This window comes from Mustela erminea, chromosome 9, assembly GCF_009829155.1.
Source record: "Mustela erminea isolate mMusErm1 chromosome 9, mMusErm1.Pri, whole genome shotgun sequence".
Taxonomy (NCBI): Eukaryota; Metazoa; Chordata; class Mammalia; order Carnivora; family Mustelidae; genus Mustela; species Mustela erminea.
In genome coordinates, this window is record NC_045622.1 from 13,287,963 (window position 1) to 13,302,803 (window position 14,841).

A 14,841-nucleotide genomic window follows, 5' to 3' on the forward strand; every position below is an offset into this window, starting at 1 on the left:
ACGAGCTTCCTGGTTTTCTCAACAAGTACTTAACCCCAAAAGCTTATAACATCTGGAAAATATATTATTGTTATCAAAACTTTCCTAAGAATCTTTTAAGTAAAAATATGCCAACTTTTCTCCTCCCCAAATAGACCACAATGTTCAATTTCTAGTGGCCCTCCGTTCAAAGCTAGTTCCAACCTAATTTCCAAAAGCAGTGTCTAAACCAGACAAGAAATTTAGCAACGTAACACAGAATATCGAAATGGAAACCACATGTTCAAAATATGCCTCCAAGTAACAGACAGCCACTGGAGAAGAGTTAACTGCTAGTAACTCCACACTCACTTCAGTTTCAATTCTGAATCATTTCTCCATCACTAAACTGGAAAAAAAAATTTTTTTCAGCCATTTGTCATCTCTGACTAAACACAGGCTTCAGCCCCCAAATCACTAAGTGTAGAGAAGTACATGCCCTCACGAAGACTGCCAATAGAAGGGTTTTTCCAGAAAAAGTGGTTCATATACACAGCAGGAAAATCTTGTACTACAGGGAACTCGGTTACCACCTTAATTCCCTCAACCAATTTGGAAACTACTGGAAGTAAATGACTAAGAAGTAAAACATATGAGGAAAGATGAAAAAAAAATATTTCTACGTACTGAAAACCACATAAAGTGGTTCAAGTTTGCTTTTAGTTGCCTTCTGCTGAAGTTAGAATATTAAATTCTTTTGCTCTGTGTGAATCAGAAGTTAGTTTCTCTGGTTTCTTATAACACACAAAATTTTCAGCTGCTAAAATGTATTATACAACTACTTAGAGGGTTTGGTTTTTTTTACTACTTATGCTTAACAAAATGTATTACATGTAGATCTGCCCAATACTAACTATTCCTCATGTCATTAGACCTGAATTTATTAAAATGATAAAAAAAAAAACTGCCAGGTCTTGGAACTAAATATCCCCCTCTTTCCCTAAAACTGTCACTCAAACACGATGAATCTAAAACAGTAAGTAGCCATATCTCAGAAGATAACCAAAAGGAAGCCATAAATGAATGAGGCTGGCATTCTCCTCACAAAGGAGAGAAGAGAGTCATTACCCTTCACCATATATGTAAGAGGCATATATAGTCTCTTGGCTTCTACAGCATCCACTATCCAGGACAGCATCTTCTGCTCAATCTAAATTCAGGTACCCGGATATTTGCAACCAAAACAAACTGCAGGATCTAGTTTCTTTTCTTCAAAAGGTAAACAATCCCTCTGGCCTGATTTACCAAAAAAGATGTGAGTAAAAAGAAATGATAGGACAACAGCATACATAGGTTTTAAATTCTTAGTTAAGGCCCTTAAGACTCCTCGTCTTTTAAGAGAGAGAGAGAGACAGACCTTGTCAGTAATGTTAGAAATTGCACAGTCGGTGCCTCGTATTCAGCCAAAAAAAAAAAAAAAACCTCTCCATGTACACTGATAATTTTATCACATGCCAGTGAGCATGTATCAGGAGGGTACAGGAAAAGTGTGCAATAAGAGTGCAGCGTGGAGAATTCACAGAGAGACAGGTCAAGAGAAAACAGGCTCAAAACTAACATCAAAGTCCATCAGTATTCATAATACCAAAATCACCTCTGTGCTGAAACTCGAGCTTCCTCTAAGGTATTATCAGTCAGTAACTACCAAGAAAATTTTTAAACAACTCAGAGTGCTTCTTTTGTCTAATTTATAACATACTTCATTATCATCTGAGACACCAAAAATTACATAACCTTATGCCTTTGTCATTATCTCTTAAAGTATTTTTTTTTAAAGAAGTGTTTTGTTTTGTTTAATTTATTTATTTGACAGAGACATAGAGCACAAGCAGGCAGAGGAAGAAGGAGAAGCAGACCCCCTGCTGAGCAAGGAGCCTAATTCAGGGCTCAATCCCAGAACCCTGGGATCATGATCCGAGCCCAAGGCAGACACTTAACAACTGAGCCACCCAGGCGCCCCAATCTCTTAAGGTATTTTAAATGGAAACATCATATTATTTACTGCCTCCTGCTCGTAACTCCTTTTTCTTCAATCTTGAAGATTACTGACTCTCAAACCTGGGTAACAAAGATTGATTGACCACTCTTCCAATTCAACTACAAGGCATTCTACCCTCAGTAGTAGGTTAGTACTTAACAATAGCTTACATTTCTTTTCTACTGATAAGCAGTGCCACAAATTAGAATTAACAGTATGACTGAGCATGTTCTCTTAAGGAACTTTATACTTTATGATTATTAGCTACTACACAGATCTTTATTTGTGGACTCATACCTACAATAGCCCCTTTAAAAAAAAAAAAAAAAGGCACCTTAAAATAGACCCTAAGTTCTTTCACAGAAAAGGATGGGTAATTAGCAACTAAACAGCATACAAACTGAGTTCTCTGGAAACACCCAAATATTATTAATATATCTGCACTGCATTTGACTTCTAATTGCTAGAAAACTGGTGCTTGAGAAAATCCAGGAACCAATCCCATAGAAAATAATTTGTCTCTAGTGATTCTTACCCAACATGAAAGTGAAATATGGTTTGACTTCTTGCTCCGATAAATTCCAAATGACTTTATTACTTTAAAAAATGAAAAGACAGGATGAAGACTAAATGCCAAAAGCACAGTTCCATAAAAGAGCAAGTGGATAAACGGATAAACTGGAATTCAAAATAAAAGTTCTTGCTCTCAAAAGACACTGTCGAGGGGATGAAAAGATAAGCCACAGAATGGAAGAAAATCTTTGCAAAGCAGTTATCTGATAAATTACTCGAGTCCGGAATATACAAAGAATTCTCAAAACTCAACATTAAAAAAAACAACCCAATTTTTAAAAATGGGCAAAAGTTTAGAACAAGTACTTCACCCAAGATACACAGCTGGCAAGTAACTCCATGAGAAGATGTCAATATCATTAGTCATTAGGAAAATGTAAATTCAAAGGACAAGATAGCATATACAACGAGTGGCAAAAAAGTTCTCCTCCTAGCGTTGGTGAGGATATGGAGCAACTAGAACCCTCATACACTGCTAGACAGAAGGTAAATTTATACAGACACTTTGGAAGACAATTTGGCAGTTTCTTCAAAAGCTAAACACACACCTACCAGCCATATGACCCAGTCCTCCCACTCCAAGGTGTTTACCCAAGAGAAATGAAAACATAAGTCTACCCAAGGTTCCACATCAAGTTCCTAGCAGCTTTATTCACAATAGCCAGAAACTAGAAACAAATCACATGTTCATCAATAGAAAAATGGATAAACAAATCCCCTTATAGCCATGTAATGTGACATTACTCAAATTCATCACTCAGCAATAAAAAGTAACAAACTACTCATACAGACAACAACAGTGAATGAATCTCTCTCTTTTTTTTAAGATTTTACTTACTTTAGAGAGAGAGAGGAAAGAGAGAGAGCACATGCATGAGCACAGGGAGGGACAGAGAGAAAGGGAGGAGACTCCCACTGAGCAGGACACTGGGATCATGACCTGAGCCCAAGGCAGCCACTTAACCCAATGAGCCACCCAGGCGCTCCAACTGTGAATGGATGCTGAAACCTGGTTAAGGTCATTTACATGAGATTCCAGAACAGCAAAGATAACCTATAGTGACAGCAAAATAGGGGTTTTCTGGGGCGGGGGCATGGTGGGGAATGAACGCAAAGGGCCCTAAAGAAACTTTTTGGGATAATAGCAAAGTTCTACATATTGATGGCGTGGTCGTCACATGACTGTATATATTTGTCAAAATGCAAACTGTATACTTAAAATGGTTCCATTTTGGGCACCTGGGTGGCTCAGTCATTAAGCGTCTGCCTTCTGCTCAGGTTGTGATCCCAGGGTCTTGGGATTGAGCCCCACATTGGGTTCTCTACTCCCCAGGGAGCCTGCTTCTCCCTCTCCCTCTACTCATGTTCCCTCTCTTGCTGTGTCTCTCTCCGTCAAGTAAATAAATAAAATCTTGTAAAAAATGATAAAATGGTTCCATTTTATTGAATGCAAATTCTGTCTTAATCGAGTTAATTAAAATGTACTTTTGGGGCGGAAATCTATGAAATTATAGTGTTTCTTAAGGCATTTATAGTACCTTCTACTAGATGACTTTCAATCTTTGACACTCTTACAAAGAATCTCAGAAAAGGCTGGGATTATTATCCCATTTTATAAATTGCAGGGGTGGAAGGGAAGCAGGATACATAGTGGTACCAATGAGATGCATGAGTTTGCAGCGTAACATTACATTGGGCAGATTTATCAATGGCAATCAAACTACCTCCCAACAAACTGGCAGGGCAGGGAAGAATGAAGTGCTGGGTCTTGAACTGCTGGGAAAAAACTGGCTAGAACCACATAAAAAATAAAGAACAAAAAATATATACATATTCCCAGAAAGAAGATAGGTAAGAAAAGGAAAAGAAATGCCTAAGGTTGGGGCGCCTGGGTGGCTCAGTGGGTTAAAGCCTCTACTTTAGGCTCAGGTCATGATCCCAGGGTCCTGGGGTCGAGCCCCACATTGGGCTCTCTGCTCAGCAGGGAGCCTGCTTCCTCCTCTCTCTCTCTGCCTGCCTCTCTGCCTACTTGTGATCTCTCTCTCTGTCAAATAAATAAATAAAATCTTGAAAAAAAAAGAAAGAAAGAAAGAAAGAGAAATGCCTAAGGTCAACATTACCTATATGTACCACACACCTCAAATAAAAAAGAAAAGCAGTCATACGGAAAACAACTACTTTCAATACAAGTGAAGTGTATAAAAGGAGGTCAGAACCCAGTATATCAGATCTGAACCCAGATCTGCCAATGACTCACTCACATTTTATTGAGGTCACTAAGTACCTCAGTGTCCCTCCTTTTATTTATTTTAAGATTTCATTTATTTATTTGACAGAGCAAGAGAACAAGCAGGGAGAGCAGCACAGGGAAAGGAAGAAGCAGACCCCCTGCCAAGCAAGGAGCCCAATATGGGACTCAATCCCAGGACTCCAGGATCATAACAGAAGCCAAAGACAGATGCCTAACTGACTGAGCCAGCCAGGTGCCCCCTATACCCCTCTTTTTATTTTCCTCTCCCTTTTTTTAAACAGAAATATTAATTCTGGTCCCTGAATAGTCCTTTGGGGCACAAAGAAATAAAGAATTTATCTGCAAAAAAATTTTTTAATTCTACAGTCAAGTCATATTCTCTGTACCAAAGCATGCAACTAATAATACACTACATTATCATCAAATCAAATTAATAATTAGGTACCTTAAGAATCAAAAATGGCTCCCTATAGCCAAAAGATCAAGTCCAAATGCCTCAGCTAAAAACTCATGTCCTTTCTGAACCCAGTCCCTCCCATTTATCTAAAATAAACCAATCTAGAGGTGTCTGGCTGGCTCAGCTGGCAAAGGATGCAACTCTTGATCTTGGTGTTGATGAGTCTGAGCCCCCACACTGGGTAAAGAGATGACTTAAAAATAAAATCTTTAGGGACACCTGGGTGGCTCAGTTGGTTAAGTGTCTGCCTTCAGCTCAGGTCATGATCGCAGAGTCCTGGGATTGAGGCCCACATCAGATTCCCTGCTCAGTGAAGAGCCTGCTTCTCCCTCTGCCTGCTGCTCCCAGTTTGCGCTCACTCTTGCTCTTGTGGCTCAGTGGGTTAAAGCCTCTACTTTAGGCTCAGGTCATGATCCCAGGCAGAGGCTGAATAATAAATAGAAAAAATAGAGAAATAAATAGAAATAAATAGAATTAAAAAATAAAATAAAATCTTTAAAATAATAATAATAATAAAATAAGGGGTTCCTGCCTGGCTCAGTAGAAAGAGCATGCAACTCTTAATCTCAGGGTCATGAGTTTGAACCCCACGTCAGGGATAGAGATTACTTAAAAATTTTCTGAGATTACTTAAATATTTTTAAAATAAATGAATTAATAAAATAAAATATACCAATCCAAATTTATCCACTCTCCCTCACAGTGTTTTCCACCCCTGGACATGCTGTCTTCATACTACTATCAGCAATCCAACTCCTATACTTTGTTTGAAGGTGACCCCAGGGGTGCCTGGGTGGCTCAGTGGGTTAAGCCTCTGCCTTCAGCTCAGGTCATGATCCCAGGGTCCTGGGATCGAGTCCCGCATGGAGCTCTCTGCTCAGCAGGGAGCCTGCTTCCCCCTTTCTCTCTGCCTGCCTCTCTGCCTACTTGTGATTTCTCTGTCAAATAAATAAATAAAATCTTTTTAAAAATTTAAAAAATAAAAATAAAGGTGATCCCAAAGTCCACCGGCCCTTATAAGAAAAACTTTATCTTTAAAACAACAACAACAACACAAAACTGCTCATCCTTAATCCAGTCTTCTTTCTAGTCTCTGAATTTGTGCTGAATCAGCACTATAAGATACAGCATTTAATTTTATGCCATATTTCCCTATTCTCTAATTATATTTTACTTTTTAAACCTTGTATCTTCACCTCTAAAACAAGATGAACCTTCCAGATCGACAGAATGACTTCTGTTGCTCTGTCAGTGATGGTGCATTATAGACAGATTCAAACTTCAAGGGACAGGAAGCTGCACTGCATTCCATTTGGGCAAGATCGGCAGCCATCTGGGGGCGTATCTGTCCTATCTGGAGTCAGTGTGGAAGAAGGCAGAAGGGCAGGCTTGGCACTTCTACCTCCAAGTTGCAGGGCATTTTGTTTTTTTGTGGAGTTCATCTTTGTTTTTATTATGGAAACTTTTAAACATATACATGAGTAGAGACAAACAGTGTAATGGTCCTCCTGGACCCATCAGCCAGCCACAACAGTTATAAAAAAATGGCCACTGGACTCTAGACTCCTGACCTTTTCCTCAGCAGACCCCAGATACAGTATTATGTTATCCCTCTGTACTTCAGCATATATTTCTAAAGATGAGTACTCTTTCTTATGAAAATAACCAGAATGGGGGCACCTGGGTGGCTCAGTGGGTCAAAGCCTCTGCCTTTGGCTCAAGTCATGATTCCAGGGTCCTGGGATCAAGCCCACATCTGCCTCCCTGCTGAACAGGGAGCCTGTTTTCCCTCTGCCTTCTACGCTCCCTGCTTATTCTCTCTCTCTCTCTCTGACAAATAATCTTATTAAAAAAAAAAAAAAAAAATCCTTCTTATTCTCAACACTGAAGTGCCATTACCTCAGAGCTTTTAGCACATTCAGAAAAACATTTAATTCCATGACCCAACCTCCTTCCTTCCCTGTTAAGTTGCCATATTTCACTTATCACTCAAGAAGAGTTTTGAGTTCTAATGTTAATAAATATAAATAATGTAGGCCCCATTAAAAGATTACTTCCCATTTCTATTAATCTTTTTGAGGAGCTCAATTTTAAATTTTAAGTTACTCCATTGTCTGCTTCCCATTTTAAGTGAGTTAATAACTGGTGGGACATTTAAAACTGAAAGATTACAAGCACAGTGCTAAGAGACCAGCATTAGGTTAGCTCCACTCCTTAGCCATGAACTTCATCCCTCATTAGTCACTTTGAGGGGAACCAGATAAGAAGGTGTTCAGTATCAGCTCAAATACAAACTCTCGCCTAGAAAATAATACAAATGCAGATAGTGAATCAGTGGGGTCACTGTTGTTCATCTTCAGCACAGATTAAGAGAAGCAGCAAACAGCCAAACAACTGGGAAGAATTCAAACTTTTTTTTAAACAAAAGGAAAGGAGGGCGCCTGGGTGGCTCAGTGGGTTAAGCCGCTGCCTTCGGCTCAGGTCATGATCTCAGGGTCCTGGGATCGAGTCCCGCATCGGGCTCTCTGCTCAACGGGGAGCCTGCTTCCTCCTCTCTCTCTCTCTGCCTGCCTCTCTGCCTACTTGTAATCTCTCTCTGTCAAATAAATAAATAAAATCTTTAAAAAAAAAAATAAATAAAAAAAAATAAAATAAAATAAACAAAAGGAAAGGAATGCCTGAGTGGCTCAGGTGGCAAGGTCGGACTCCTGATTTCAGCTCAGGTCATGATCTCTGTTTACGGGATGAGCCCCACATCGCGCTCTTTGCTCAGCTCTAAGCCTGCTGGAGATTGTCTCCACTCCCCCTGTCCTTCTCCCTGGTTGCTTCCTGTCTCTAAATAAGTAAATCTTCTTTTAAAATAAAAATAAAAAATAAAGAAGCATAATCTTCACGATGACTTCTAAGGTAACTTGGACATTAGGCAGGACAGGGTCAATCAAAATACTTTTCTCCCCGCTTACTTAGGCTCAGCATTGCGGAGGAGAAAAAGGACATGACAGTCTCCGCCTTTAAGGAACTTAAGACTCTAGCTGGTGAGATGAAACTAAGACACTTAACAATCAGCCCACAGTATGAGACATCACTGTGCATTAAGTTGCGTGAATCAAATGTGAAGTCCTGTAGCTCATGGAAGAGATGGGTCAGCTAGGGCTAAAGAAGCCCAAGAAGGAGGATTATGTAAGGTCAGAAGAATAGCTAAACCTTGAAGGCAGGTCAGGTTAGGAACCAGGAACACCAGGATAGATGGTAAGCTGTGGGTAGAGACCATGGTTTTTTCTTGCTCACCACTCCCTTTCAATGCCTGCTACAGTGCCTGGAACAAAGTAGACATGCAAATATTGGTGGATGACTAGAAGGATAAATAGAAGAAAGTAAAGGGGGAAAGAAACAAAGAATAGGCGTTCCAGAAAAAAAAAAAATTAAGATTAAATGTGGCGATTTCATGAGACAGTGAGGAAACACAGAATGGTAAGAAATTAGGTAAAAGAGGTACAATGAGGGGTGGTGAAGCCTCTGCCTTCAGCTTGGGTCACGATCCCAGGGTCCTGGGATCGAGCCCCGCATCGGGCTCTCTCCCTGCTCGGGAGGGAGTCCGCTTCTCTTACTCTTTCTCTGCCTTCCTCTCTGCCTACTTGTGATCTCTGTCTGTCAAGTGGATAAATAAAGTCTTTAAAAAAAAAAAAAAAAAAGAGGTACAATGAACCCAAATCATCCATATTATTAAGTACTAAAATGAACACGGCCAGAAAGCACACTCAGTCGTGTTTCCACTTTTTAAGAACACTAACAGTGCAAATGGCCATTTTTCCTAAGATGGTCATTCATCCTTGTAAAATTCTAGGACACAGAGAACTAACACCACTAGCTAATGCAGACGAATTTCTTTTCCTGGGTATTTTTACTATCTAGAAATGTGCCTGGGTTATCACTAAGGTCAGTTTCTTTGAGAGTTGTGTAATCAAATGCCTGAGATTCACCACAATTAAGGAGAGGGATGGGGGAGTGTAACCTGGCAGAAAAGCCGGTGACTAATGCTGAACCACGGCTTCCAGGTGATTAATTCACCCAACTGTCAACCTCCCATATTAACACTCCCTTACAATAGTCGTTGAAGTAAATCAGAAGAATTATCCAGTAAGTATTCTTCCGTATTTTTGCAGGATAATGTGAAAGGATTGAAGGGAATAAAATCTAGTTAAGTCTAAGGTTTAGAAGCCAAAATCTGTTAAGTCAAGAAGATTCTTACTCCCTCAAATTTCACAATAGCAGAATTCATCATTACAGTGAGTGGTCTCTTTGTATATGGATTCCCCGGGCATCCCCACCACAAAAAAGTCCTAGGTCCTGGCTACCCCTAGCTACAGTCTTCTGGCAGCTCTGTGATCTCTATAGAGACGGACTTCAGAAAAAGGAGTCTAATGGGGGAAGCAACACTGGAGAATTTTACTTAAAGCTACACATGCACGGCAAGAGAAAGACTTCAAATAATATGCTTATTCAGAGGGAGTCTGGCCAGTTCTTAGCATCTCCATGGGTCACTTTTTCCCCCCTAGCATTCCTCCCACTCTTGCAGCCTAAAGCATCTGTAACAGGCAAGGTGTCTGGTTACATATTAATAGTTATAATGACAGTGACAGAATTCTGGTTATTTAGAATTCCATTGTTCAGTTTTGGTGCCTAACACCTAGTATCATGGAAAGAACAAAAAGCCTTGGAGTCATGCTGACCTACTTATAACTCTACACTGAAAAGATATGTGACCTTGGACAAGTTACCTAACCGAACCTCAGCTTCCCCAACTAGGTGTGACGACAGATCCTTTGCAAAGTTGTTGAGAGGTCAGCCTGCTTTATACTGAGTACCCAGAACACAGTAAGCACTTAGCATATGGTAATTACGATGGAAGGCTAATAACCAGGCCTAAACTCAGATTTCGAAATAGTATTAACCGTATGATGAAAGAATGAATCATGCTGGTTTTGTCCTCCATGACGCTCACTCTCTCTAGTCCAGATGTTGGCTGACTTACCTACTATCTTACATTTTCACCCAGTGTCTAGAAGAAGGCTCTCTCCCAGTACTCAGTCTTGAGGCCAAAAATGACCAATATTACAGCCATCCCCTTGCCATTACTATCATCCCCTCCCTGACTCCCAAGCCTCTAGAAAATCCTATATTTTTATTATTGTCTGTTTCTCTTTTACTACCTATACCAAATGCATTCCTGTAACAGATTTTTTTTTTTTTAAGATTTTATTTATTTATTTGACAGACAGAGATCACAAGCAGGCAGAGAGGCAAGTAGAGACAGAGGAGGAAGCAGGCTCCCCGAGGAGCAGAGAGCCTGATGCGGGGCTTGACCCCAGGACCCTGGGATCATGACCTGAGCAGAACAGAGGCCTTAACCCACTGAGCCACCCAGGCACCCCCTGTAACAGATTTTAAATAATGTCTTTTCCCCAGTCTAACCTAGGGAACTCTGAAAGCCTCCGGTTTCTCTAAGAACCACCATGTTTTGGATTACCTTACTATCATACTCCAAGGTGGCAGTCAACCCATGATGTTCTGCCAGTGTCTAAATGCCTTTATGTCTGTGTCATAAGCAGAAACCCAGCCCCTCTCTGCCCTAGCAACAAGATCCTGATTTTAGAATGACAGGTACATCCCTCTCTCTCAAGCTTGCCTCATCCAGTTTTATTTCATATTATTCTCCCACCACCACTTCCCTACATCCTGGCAGGAACATTCCCATTTTGGGTAAAGTGAAAAGATACCCAGTGGGAGGTTCTTCTACCTCCACCTCTGCCCCTCAAACAAGTTCTGAAGGGCTATCTACTGCCTTCTGGGTCAATGCTGGACTCACCTCACAGGAGTGCAGTACGACTCAAATACAACATTTATGAACATGTTCTACAGACCTGAGATACTATTATACTATAACAAGTTTCTACTATGACTTAAAACATCTACTATTTTTTAAGAATTATTATTTATTTATTTATTTGAGAGACAGAGAGAGAGAGGGTGTGTGGGAAAGCACTAGCAGGGGGAGCTACAGAGGGAGAGGGAGAAGCAGGCTCCCCGCTGAGCCTCAATGCCACGACCCTGAGATCACGACCTGAGCCGAAGACAGACGCTTAATGGACTGAGCCACGCAGGTGCCCCCAAAACATTTACTTTTGAATATAAAACCATAACATATTTCTTAAAATCCTTTAGTATTATTTATATTAGCAAGATTCAAAATAACTCAAACAGTCATCCACAAGGGAACCAACTAAAAAAAAAATGGTAACATTCTTTCATGGGAATACTGTAAAGCATTTCTTTTTAATTAGAAAACTCCTTATATAGTTACATGTAATAATCCTCAAGACGTAACAGTGTAAAAAAGACATAGACTAGTGTGTAGAATTTACTACAATTTGTTTTAAAAGAGGGGTACAAAAAAAAATAAAAGGAGTATAATAAACAGATATATATATTTACTTATATGTATATAAAATATCTCAGGATATATGAGACATTGGTAAGACTGACTGCCTTTTGGAAAGGGATCTGGATGGTTATAGGGTATGTGTGAGCAGGAAACTTTTCTGTTTCACTCTTGTAACTTATGAATTTTTGAACCCCTGGATGAGGCTGGAAAAATCATCTCTTCGTATAACTATAAGCCTGAGAAATAATAGCAACCATTAATGAGGATGACGGCACACCTGACAACTCATTTCCTGGGCCAGCTTCAACATCACAATCACTACCGCCTAACACAAACTATGTTCCCTTCCATGACCTCATTCCATCAAAGTGACTAGAGTTTATTTATTCCTTCTAGTCAAACTTCCTGACTTGCTAACTTTACGTCTGTGTGCTATGCCTTTCTACACTCAACATTATTTATAAACTCCTAAAACTTACTGTCTTTAGCATTCTATTGCTTGCCCTAGAGGGAACCTCCAGATGAAAACATTTCCTACTTTTAGGGATGGTTCAGAGATCCATTCCAATGCTACCTTTTCTGAACCAAAGACTGCGGTCTGTCTCTTACTTACTCAAGATTGACCACAGGATCCATGCAAATCATTAATTTGAGCCTCAACGACTAGAAGGCTATGATGCCAACCATCCCCCTATTCAGAGAAGAGTAAATTATGTTAATACCCTCCGATGTGGCAGAAAAGTACTCTTTCCAAACCTTGCAAAATAACTCTTCCATGGAGGGGCGCCTGGGTGGCTCAGTCAGTTCAGTATCTGCCTTCAGCTCGGGTCATGATCCTGGGGTCCCGGGATCGAGCTCCGCATCAGGCTCCCTGCTCACTGGGGAGCCTGCTTCTCCCCACTCATGTGCTCTCTCTAGCTCTCTCTCTCTCCCGAATAAACAAAACAAAAAAACTAACAATTCTTCCATGGGGTAAGACTGACCAAGGCAGCATTCTCCCAAACCTAAGTTTTAATTATACTGCCTTAAACTTGACTTTCATCGTGCTGGGATGACATAACAAGACCTAAAACACAGCACAAAACAGCATCAGGCGTTCCCTCCATGCTCCCTCTCCTATGGCAGGCAGGTTATTTTTGGACCCAGCCTATGAAGTAGCACTTTGTTGACTACGAGCTTTACCCTCTGAATATTCCTTTCACATCCAACCTCGGTTCTCACTTTCTGGCACAGAGCTCCAAAACCTCAATGGAATACATAATGAAATGCTGGGTTACTTCAGTGCAAAAAGGTCAAGCTTACAAAAGCTTTCTAATTGGGAAATCTCTTCAATGAAAGCATATAGAAATTTGCTGACTCCTTCTTTTCCCTTCTCCCTTTTTCCAACTGCTATTTGCTTTCCTTGGAGCCAATCTCCAGTCAAACACAAAAGCCAGCCACCTACCCACAGCTCAAATACAGACAGGTGTTTTGCAAGCACAGTAAATCTCAAGAGTACCTAATCAACATGAGATAACATCTACTAACAAGCTGTTCATTGGTGTGCTCGAACAGTTAACTACCAGCAATGAGAAAAGTCAAGAACACAACTAAAAGAAAAGTAAGCCCATTTTCCATCAACAGAGACTTGCTCAAGGGAAGAATCGTGTAAGTCCGCTAGTCCTGCCACACAAAAACCCTTCATTCCGGGTTTATTTTCGGTGGCATTTAATTCCGGGTGGAGACTAAGGGTCCCAAACAAACCTACTTGAGTATTTTGTTACTTTAATACTTCTAGAATCCATGGTTAGGTTTATTAAGGAAAAGTCTGAAAGAGCTTAACAAAACTGCTGCTATTTTTTTTTTTTCAAAGAAAACGGGGATCCATCTGAAAATACATTTGTAAATCAGCAGTTACTTAGAATTAGGAGCCTTGTTGAAGCACTTTGGAATAATGTTCCAATAGAAAAGAAAGCAAGGATTCTTCCACAATTGGTACACTCTGTTCCATTTGTTCCATTCCCCAAACATTAAACTTCTCTAACATTCCTAAGACTCTAATGTTGGTTCCCGCATAAGGACGACTGGACAGAAAATTCCAAGACAATATTCTATTTCAGACTATAAGAATTTCTAATGTTTTACAGAGCAGAGGGTACACTAAAGAAACAGAATGTTATTAGTTAGCAATGTTACCTGACCTTCACCCAAGTCATAGCCAATGAATCAATCTGATACTACAGGCCTTAGGAAAGAAATGTGTCATGCGTGAGGTGAAAAACCGACGTTGCCGAAGTCAATTCATTAAAGAGAAAGAGAGGGAGAGAGAACATGGAGGCGTGATCAGAGAGAGGAGAAGCAGCCTCCCTGCTGAGCAGCGAGCTCAACACAGGACTCGATCCCAGGACCCTAAGATCATGACCTGAGCTGAAGTCAGACGCTTAACAGAAGACTGAGCCATACAGGTGACCCTGTCTACTGATGTTAAGTAATAACTTTTCTACTATCTGCTTTGCAGTCAGCTGGATGCCAACACAATTTCTTGATGCCTTTTCTGCCACCTACCCTCCCTGTGTATTCTGCATTAAAAGACCATGAGAAAAATGTTTTTCTAGAGATGCCCAAGATTATAAAATGAGAGTTAAAGACATTTGGGGGGCGCCTGGGTAGCTTAGTCGGTTAAGTGTCTGCCTTAGGCTTAGGTCATGATCCTGGAGTCCTGGGATCAAGCCCCGCATCAGGCTCCCTGCTCAGCAGAAAGCCTGTTTCTCCCTCTACCCCTCACCCTGCTCATGCTCTCTCTCTCTCACTTTCTCTCAAATAAATAAATAAAATCTTTAAAAAAAAAAAAAAAAAAAAGACACTTAGGATATCAGGCCAGAACTAAGGATGTCATATCATAGAAAAACTCCAGCAAGTAACACCCCCAAATCATTTCCACTTTGCAAGCTGACTCTCACAATAGATTAAATGTTTAATCAGTAAGTTAAATGAATGTCTTCTAAGGGGTAGCAAGAAGTTTTACTAAAGGAAATCACTAAAGTGCTTCCCATTCAAGACTGTTTGAGGCTGGCCTTCCAAACATGTTTGATGTAGGAGAAAGCTGTAATAATTAAAGCTACACAATATCAAACCCAGTACAG

The 14,841-nt window shown here is 40.3% G+C and overlaps 1 protein-coding gene across 11 annotated transcripts in view; it reads right to left on the reverse strand.

Annotated features, from left to right (window-relative positions):
• Positions 1–14,841, reverse strand: part of SIK3 (SIK family kinase 3) — a 259,966-nt gene that overhangs the window by 227,924 nt on the left and 17,201 nt on the right. The gene's annotated exons all lie outside the window — the stretch shown is intronic.